Source organism: Bidens hawaiensis, unplaced genomic scaffold, assembly GCF_021521415.1.
Source record: "Bidens hawaiensis isolate Kalapana, Puna unplaced genomic scaffold, B.hawaiensis_p1.1 tig00041875_1, whole genome shotgun sequence".
NCBI classification, from domain to species: domain Eukaryota; kingdom Viridiplantae; phylum Streptophyta; class Magnoliopsida; order Asterales; family Asteraceae; genus Bidens; species Bidens hawaiensis.
The window spans coordinates 113,417-123,386 of record NW_027497426.1 but is presented as its reverse complement, the minus strand read 5'-3'; the positions used below and the strand labels follow the sequence as shown (position 1 = coordinate 123,386).

Here is a 9,970-nt window from a genome sequence, read left to right as displayed (position 1 = left end):
AAAGCATTTTAAAATAGGAAAAAGTTACAATTAAGCCAATGTTATAAACCATTTACCTATTTAAGCTCATTTAAAACTTTAAACACAAATAATAATTTAAAACTTAGGGGCCATTGACCCAAAAATTCTGAATGATTTTCTTGACGGCCCTAAAGCTGCCCACCACCATTCATCTTCATCAATTTAAGAAAAAAATAACTTTTTGAGCGTAAGTTGCAATAGTGACAAAACTGGTTAAGTATAATGTAATTCATCCATGAGAGCCCCCCTTTTAACCGTCAGATCTCGTTGATGAAAAACAAAATTGTGTGCTGATAATGTCATGCTAAACACAAAAACATGTTACATTTATCAACACGCGCGCATACACATGCATACACAGTTGACTAGTAAATACAAGTAAAAATGAGTGAACAAATTACTAAAACCAACAATGTAGTCATAACTGTAAATTAAAATGTGTAGGTCTCGTAAGTCCTAACTCACAAACATATGTTAACTTTATATCCTAAAACTAACATTAATACATGATTTTCAAGAACCAACAATCAAAGAACGTATTTCAGTCCAACTAGAAACTATATAAACAACACCCGATTGCCGATTCCAACTAAAACCACTGCCTTCTGCATGCTCTCTTTGTTTCATGACTAACCCGAGCCCCAATGGCACAAAAGAAACACCAAAATGGTCCCCGAGTTTTCTAAGACTCGAGCTTGAACCAATCACAATGCCTATGTCGGCTTCTACAAGACAAAGCAAGTCACCAACTGAATCTCCAATGTAGACGGTTATATTTGTTTGGTTACATCGATCATGTTCTTTCAAAACGTTGCTGAAAACCTGAAGCTTGTCGAGAGGGGACTCTACTTTTCTCATTATTTCACCGGTCGATAGAAGGTGTTCGTAGATAAACTCGTTTGCATGTAGTTGTAGATTGTGTACACCCTCTGAAACATGATACATTTGTTATTAAATATCTTAAAAAAACTTCATAAACATAAACCTAACAATAAATACACGGGTTAGAATTTTTTATAAACGGGTTCGGGTCAATCTTACGTTTAGCTAAACGAGTTGTGTCCGTGTCATCGTGGTGGGTTCGCTGGTTGACATGTTTATTTTTTATTTTTTTAAATGCGTTTATTTTTTAACTAGAACTGAACATACATGTACTTTAAATGTAATTAATTTCTATATGTTAGTAATTTTGGTTGTAAATGTACAATTTTAGAGTAATTTAGAAAAATAAATAACTAAATAATTTCTGGGTAAAAAGGTCTTTGTCGTGTGAACCTTGAAAACCCGTGTCGTGTTAGGATCAACATGGTGGGTTTACAGATTGACCCGTTTAAAAAAATGTAATTTATTAACTTAAACTCAATGGGTATTTCATGTTAAATTAAAAAGATAAAACCGAAATTAGTATACAACTTTATAGTACTACTTACTTTATATATTTTTGTATCAGGTTAAACAAGTCTTTTTTCGTGTCAATCGTGAAAACTTGTGAGTTGTGTCATGTTCAGGGTTCATGTGTCTGACACAATTTTCGGGTTTCTGTCGGTTTGATGCACAAACCCGCAAACACGAACCATTTAATACCGCAGTTAATGTTATCGGCATCAGATTGAACAATATGAAAAGCATATTGCTTGATGGACTATCAGCAATTAAAGTATTACCTGATTCAAATGCAGACCTAATAAGATCAGCACACCAGCAATAAGACACAACATGAACACTTGCATCCAAATTTTGGGTGTTTGTAACACTCTTAAAGAAATCAACGCAACCTTCTTGAAGAACAACATGTTCACCCGTGCGTTTAATATCATCAATATTCAAACCGCTGAGTATCTTAGATTCAATCACTCTTGTATTCGCCCTTTTCTCAAAATCCGATAGCCGTTCCAAGTGCTCCTTGTAGCCCCTCATAGTCAAATTTCTCCACTGTTTAATTAAAACAAAAAAATAAATAAATAAACAAAAAAGATACAAATAAATAAAATTATACAAATTATTCATGTTCTTTGAATGCATTGCTCATGTTTAACAAGTACCTTTCTGATTTGCCAACATACTTTCCATTAAATGTTCATATTGTTCTGCATATTGCTTAACTAATGCATCCCATGTCGTTTTCAATTTGGTCAATGGCATGTTGGTACATTGACTTTGACTTTCAGGTAGGGTTTGACCCGAATTTGGTGACGTAGCCATAGCAATGTCGACCAAAACGGTACAAGAATCAACTACCGTGCACGTCAAATCAAAATCAGAAAAAATTGTAGCGAGATTATGCTCGTTTGATAATGGAACAATGATTTGTTGACTAATGGGTTGGGCTAAAAAGAACTCCTTCTCGAGTTTAATTGCTTCAAGGTAAAGTTTTTGCATGATATTAAGTTCTTCACCCGTCAAAGTGATACTTAACTTGTCCAGCAAGTCTTCGGTCTGAAGAGCTGCCGCCTTAATAGTATAAGAAATGTCAATGAGCCCGAGCCATACAATGTGTTACTCCCTCCGTCCCATTATAAGTGTCCTAATTTGATTTTTCAAGCCTTTCTTGTTTAACTTTGACCGACAATATTTTTGTTTGTGTTATATAATACTTGATGTAAAATATATGAATGGATTGGGTTTTAAATGTATTTTACATTGATATAATTTTCATCAAGTATTATATGACACGAACAAAAATATTTACAGTCAAGGTTGCAAAAGAAAGACTTGAAAATTCAAACCAGGACACTTATAATGGGACGGAGGGAGTACAACAGAAAGAAGAGGTTGCAATTTCGATAAATTTGGTTGTAAACGGGCCTGGTCAAATGATGAATAATCTCTAACGGGTCGAAAGTTGCGTAAAGTGTGTTTCATTCGAAAACTTCAATTCTTGCTGAACAAAAATAACTTTACTAATAACAATTTACAGACTAATTGTTTATAAACAATTTATAAAAACTTTTTAAACAGTTAGTGGGTGGATCAAGTAATGATTTATAACCAACAGGTCAAATAAGTGAATACCTAATATAGAAATGAGCCAAACGGGTTGAAATTGCACAATGTGTATTTCATTCAATAACTTAAATCGTTGATGAAGTGCTGAACTAAAATAGTTTTACTAATGACAATTAACAGAGTAATTTTTGTAAACATTTATAAAAAAATTATAAACAATTAGTAGGCCGGGTCAAGTAATGATTTATCTTTAATGGTTCAAACGGGGAAATAGATAAAAAGGAAATGAGTCAAACAGGTCAAAAGTTGCACAAAGTGTATTTTATTCAGAAACATAAATTTGATTAACAGTTAAACACCCTAACCGTTTATAAACAATTTGTGGGCCGGAATAAAATAATGATCTATCTATCTTTAACGGGTCAATAAAGTGAATAGCTAAAATGGAAATGAATCATACAGGCCAAAAGTTGCACAAAGTGTATTCCATTCAACAACTAAAATTCTTGCTAGACTAAATAATTTTAATAATAACAATTAACACACTAATTGATTATGTGAGAAATTTAACTATTTTTCACCTTACCTTATTTTAACACGTTACCAAAATGCAATCTCTACATAAAAGAGAAAGAAATATTAACAAAAGATTAATGGAGACCTGAAAAGCTTCACACGAATAATTATCGATCCATTTCTTGTATGGATGAAAATTTCCATTAATATAGACCAACGACTGGAGCTTTTGGCCAATAAAAGCATAAAGCCTCATGCAAGGGACCATTGCACTAATAGTATATGCTGCAACTTTTGTTTTTTCAAAAGGAGCTGTGATGTTTTCGGGGCTTTTTAATCCTTCAATCTTCCCAGAAGCTGTTGCCAACAAGAAGTCAGTGTACTTTATAGTTGCGGAGTTCGGTAGAGTTTGTTTGGACGCGTCAAGGCCCCATTCCTAGATGATGTGTCAAATAGTTGTGTATTATTCAACAATAGGGAAAAGGAAAATTAAGACATATACCCTAAGATAATGTTCCTTCCATCACATGTACAAGATTAGGGGTGTTTGGGATTGCTTATTTTCATTAACTTATAACTTATTAACTTTATTAAAAAGAATAAGGTGTTTGGGATTGCTTTTGATATGAGAGGAAAAGTTCCATAAGTTACACTTTTGTAACTTATTAACTTAATAAAAAGTTATAAGGATGTAAAATAAAGAATCTCAAACACCCCCTAAGTATAATCCAGCAAGTTGTAAATTACCGGTAGCATATGGTGATAAGTAAAACATTTTATCTATAGACAAAATGTCACACATATATGATTTACCACAAAAAATATCGTGAAGAATTAAAGTCAAAACACACACAGTGAAGAAGAGGCCTGCATTTGGAGCTCATCAAGAACACTCTGTCTTAATTCACTGATAGAAACTTTAGCATCATCATCATCTGCACACTCCTCAGCTAATTCATATCTAAATATTTTATTTTTTTTAAAAAACCCACATAAATTCAATATTACAAAAAAAAAAAAAAAAAAAAGTCACGCTTGCTTGGGCAAAGCATTTAAGAAAATGAACATCTCGAGCGATATAATGGCGAAAGTTATCAACCATTAGATTCCCAGATGCTAAAGAAATTACAAATGGAGTGTGAGGGAACTAATGGATTCTGATTGAGACTTAACCCATAAACGTTTAGCAACGCTTTCTACTTGTTCAATTGGGTTGTGAGAGAAGGGGTGTCCGCCTGTTGAAGAATTGGCAGGTCATATGAACGATGCTAGCGTGCAACCCCAGATGTGTTGATAGGGTCGGCTCTAACGAGGGGCGGGGTGCACGACCGCCAAGGTCAAGCTCTCATTAATCAATTCAAGCCTATTTTGAAAGGGAAAAAAAGACTTGCACATATTATTAGGCGCAAGCCATAAGCTATTTACCCAATTAAAACATGGCCCTGTGTCTCTTGAGGTGGAAAAACAAAGAGGTAAAGACCGAGAACAGATAAGCGTATGACCTCGTCTCTCTAATAAAATTCAGAAGAGGATATGAGGTGAAGGATAAGCAAGTGGTTTGTGAAATTCATAGCGGTTTAATTAAGGGTTGTAAAATGTGACATTCGTCATTTTACGATTTGATTTGTATTCGCTCTTGTATTTGATTTTATTATAAAGACCGACCCGTTTTGTATCTCGAACCTTTTAATAATATAAAAATGATGAATTTTATGTTACATATTTGTTTTATGGTTGTTGGATCTCAAAAACACCTTTTACAACCCTTAAAATGCTCTTAAAACGCTCAAAACGCACTTCAGGGACTAAAACTGCCAAAGTTGAAAAATCAGATTTTCCCTTTGTGGCACTTAGCGCCGCTATGTGGCAAGGGCAGAGCCCTTAGCTCCGCGCTAAGGTGCTCTGCATGTACTTTGTGTCTCAAACCACAAACTCTTTAGTATATGTTACTTCAATAAATGCTCGATTTGGTGTTGTATGCTTTACATGATTACATGTTATATGTTAATTGCTTTAGGCGGGTTGGCCTCTATGAAACTATTAAGTATGGTCATATGCTCCCCTAACTATTTTAGCTTAATTGCTAGTAGCATAGGGCAACTATTATCCGTGTTACCATATAGAAAGGTGTCTCAAACTATTTACTATTTGCATATCTAAATTGTTGCTATTTTTTATTGTTTCATATATGAATTGTGGATTTCATCTATTATATACTTATTGTTCAAAACTATGAAAATTTCTCACCAACATTCGTGTTGACAAAGTTTATTTTATGCAATGTTACAAGTTTATTACTTGGTTGATTTGGAGACTTGAAGAACTATTATCTTGTGACCTTTTAGGTTATTAGATATAAATGAACAATTTATTTGTTTGACTATTTATTCGATAATATGAATGAACAATGTTGGTTATTTATGATATGAGTTGTTTAAATATTGTCACTTAATAGTGTCGTTGTGCAATGGACAATCGGTCGTGCCACGGCGTTTCTGTCGCTTTTGGTCGGGGTGTGACATAAAAGGGACGTGTTTGATCCATTATCATAGCCTCGACCGAACATATCATTGAAACCAAGACCAAGACACTTTAATTTCTCAAGTTTAACACCAAAGGGTACTGGTGGCTTAATCAGCAATAAAAACCCTAGAAAAGATTGGTCAATGTTAACCATATTAGAGTTAAAATTGACATACATGTTGGTCACAACTTCGCTTATCATATAGGAAAGTTGATTTCAACAATAAGTATGTGAATTATGAAAAAACTAAAATCAACTTTCAACGATTTTGTGCGACTGTTGATAGCTCGAGTTGGAGTAAATAATTCAAGTCTTTGGTTGATTCAGCTCATCGTCTTCAATTGAATTGCATTGCCTCCTGTAGGGATAATTTGGTTGAATTATGTGTAAAAGTGAATAAGCAGTTATTGGGCTTTGTTATCTTATTATTAAGCTTTTTGTTAGTATATCCCTTTGGAAGTAGTGCCGAGAATGTCAACTTGGACCTACTTTCCTCACAGCTGAAGGCGTGGCTTGAGGCTTAAGTTAAACAAGAATAAGGTTTAGTATGGGATCAGATATCCGATGATGACCATTGGATATTTGATAACCGTCGTTTGAGTCAATCAAAAACCTAATTAAACTACCTAGATAGGATAAGTAAGGTATCGTATCCACCAGGAGTATGTGGTCAATGTAATTTGTGTAAACAGTTTTAATATTATGACGTACTGGTTTTTAATGCTGATCACACAAGCAATTAAAGTGAATTTAGAGAACTAAGTAACAAACAAGCAAACGAGTTTCAAGCAATTAACAAAGCAAACCACACCCGGGAATTCAAGTAAGTAACCTACAGTTATCTCATGCAACCTAGCAGATTAATTATTAACGATTAACTAAAGACTGATCAATCAGACAAAACCTTAGACATCAACAATCACTTTACACATGGCACTGGTTAGCAAACAGTTCTGCCAGTGTGACTCAGTTAAGGGTAATTGTATGTTTTATTGTATTCAATCTAACCAAACAGTCATATGATCAATTATCTAGCAACTGGTGACAGATCGTTCAGACTAACGTAAACCTAAACCGACCGAACACTCAGAAATACCAAACATCAATAATAATATATCAATCATCAATAATAATACAATAATATGTAAGGCCCCGTTACCGGTAGTCCTACTTTAGTGTTGGATTTATTCATAAACACAGTTCTAAATATCAGAGTTAATTAAAACTTTCACGGAAATATAAACTTCAACCAATATATTACATATCCATCATTCTTGTCTTTAACGAACATTCATTTAAACTTAAAACATTGTCTTATAAAAACATCATAACATAACACTTCATTGAGATGCCAGTGTCTTCAAATCCATGCCATGTGCTTCCCCTCAAGCAAGTTGCCTCATTTTACTCACCTGCGTGCATACTAAAAGTCAGCTACGCTGAGTGAGTTCTAGTTAATTAGGCGGCATACAATACATTCACATACTAGCATTGATGTGCGAAACAGTCTATTAAAATATAACCTAGACACTCTAGTTTTAAATTTATAAATCTAGACTATCCTAACGCTAGACCAATAGACAGGCAAGTGTACCTATCGACTGTAGTAAAGCCTAACGAAGTCCAGATATCGAACCCACAAGACACTAGCGACACCTAAATTAGACTCCAACTTAACTAAACTTAATTAATTGATTTTTATGTTTTTTTTATTAAAAATAAAATAATATAATACTTAAACTAAAACTGACACGGAAAATAGACACGACAAATAGAACTAGAACTCAAATAGGGGGAACAACTACCTAGGTAAGGAATCCTACTAGTTAACTCGTAAACTCTCAGAATTGGATTTATAATTGGTACCGTATTCTAAAAATATGACACATAAGGAATAACTAAAGCACGCTAGATCACCTCCCGGTCTCACCAACAATACCTGAGAACCCTAAATATCATGTAAACTCAACGGTTTAATGGTTCGGATCACCTCCCGGTCTCACCTTACCTAACTATGCTAAGGTACCCAAAGATTAAATTACCTTCTGGTCTCTCTAATCACAAAATACCCTAAGGCGTAAAGAGGTATTCTTATTAATTCGGTTATAATTCGGATCTGTAAGAATCTAAAGAAGTCTAGGGTAACTCACTTCCGTGCAATCACTACCCAAACCCGCAAAAGACCAAAACAAACGACACTCAATTACCTCCCGGTCTCTCAAGTGACAGAATATAAGGTATCTCTAAACTCTCAACTACCGTTCCTATGGAATACGTTAACTATATACCATAAACTAGTTGTAAACACACAGTAAACAACCTAATATGCATCCATCCATGAAAGACATTCACAAAGACACATATGGAACAATAAATTGATAATAGATTAATACCAAATATGCATATGCATTACAACCAAATAAAACAAAAACTTTACCAAAGCATGAACCAATCAATAAGAAATCCAAAACCAAAAATAAAACGAATCTAAAAAGTATTTATCCAAACCCAGGCAGTATAAAAGTTTAGTCAATCATAATAATAGATGAAACAGTGATAAAATAATTAATATGGTTCATCGAAAATTAAAATAAATTGACCTTCTTGCTTTCTTCTTTATTCTTTTCAACTTTTTGATAGTAGACTTTTGAGTGCAACCCCAACAGGGGCGCCCCCAATCAGCCTTCCCCTCGGCTGGCTTTTAGATCCTACGACCCCATCCCAAATTTCACATGTAAGTTTTCTTTTATAATATTCTTTTTCCACCGCCTTCAATAAACCAACGGCCCATTACATCCATCACCGAAGCCCATTAAAAGTCCTTTAGATAATATCCAAGTGTGTGTTTATTTTATTTACAAATTATGGCCCACTCAAGTCCTTGGAATTTTTTCTCGTTGAATTAGAATCCATGTCCTCACTAACATCATTTTTGTTTCATTTGATGGCACTGACCAAAAAAAATAAATAAATAAACACATGTTTTGTTAATTACAAACAATATACATATGTCTAGATAAAGTGGTTCATTCTTTTAAACGTACTAAGACTTTATTGTATGTTAATACTCAATTATATGATTTAAGTTAAAATAATATGAATATGATAATATCTGGTAATATATATTAAATTTAGTCGGCCCTTCACTTGTTGGTCTCAAGTTTAGTAAAAAGTATTTCAATTTAACTTGTTGACTCTTGAAACCATTAAAACCCAATTATGAGCCAGATAGAAATATATTCAATAAAATCTGGCTCAAAACATTTAAAAGTGTAGGAAATATTTAAATAATAATATGTATATTTTAGATAATATCAAGCATATGCACCCGGAGGTACATACCTTCATATCTTCTTACACACTTACTTACATACGTACTTTCATTCTTTCTTTCGTACTTACACACATACTTTCATTCATACATATACGTTTTAAAGAGCATTACGCCCTATAACTTTCGTCGATATTATTAGGGTCGGTTCCCTACATTCGCCAATATTATTAGGGTCGGTTCCCTACATTCTCTGATACTATTAGGGTTGGTTCCCTTCATTCGCCGATATTATTAGGGTCGGTCCCCTACATTCGTGCTACTATAACATACCTGTCATTTACATACTTTCCTTGACAATATGTGCAATCTCCGAAGAGCGTTCACATACCATCAGCATTTCATACAAACATTGTTCATACATCATACATATTCATACATACGTCATTCATACATCATACATATCAATCATACCTTTAACAAACACTTGACGACACATGCAATATCCGAAGATCGTTCACGCACCATCAAGCAATCGTCATACATAAATCATAAAAGGCATACACTTACCACCTAAGGCAAGTGTATTAACTATCACATCGAGTATGCACACATCCCCGAAAACATAACAAGGAAGTGGGGCTAGAAACTCACCTGAACTCTGTTACGCTCACCATTAATAGTTATTCTCT

General features: G+C 33.9%; 1 pseudogene across 1 annotated transcript; it reads right to left on the bottom strand.

Annotated features, from left to right (window-relative positions):
* Positions 1-326: 326 nt before the first annotated feature.
* On the bottom strand, positions 327-3,979 carry LOC143593284 (bifunctional TH2 protein, mitochondrial-like; annotated as a pseudogene). Its single transcript, XR_013146077.1, has 4 exons — positions 3,629-3,979; positions 2,064-2,472; positions 1,686-1,953; positions 327-950 (listed from the first exon to the last, which is right to left on the bottom strand). The product of XR_013146077.1 is annotated as a bifunctional TH2 protein, mitochondrial-like (transcript).
* Positions 3,980-9,970: the final 5,991 nt, after the last annotated feature.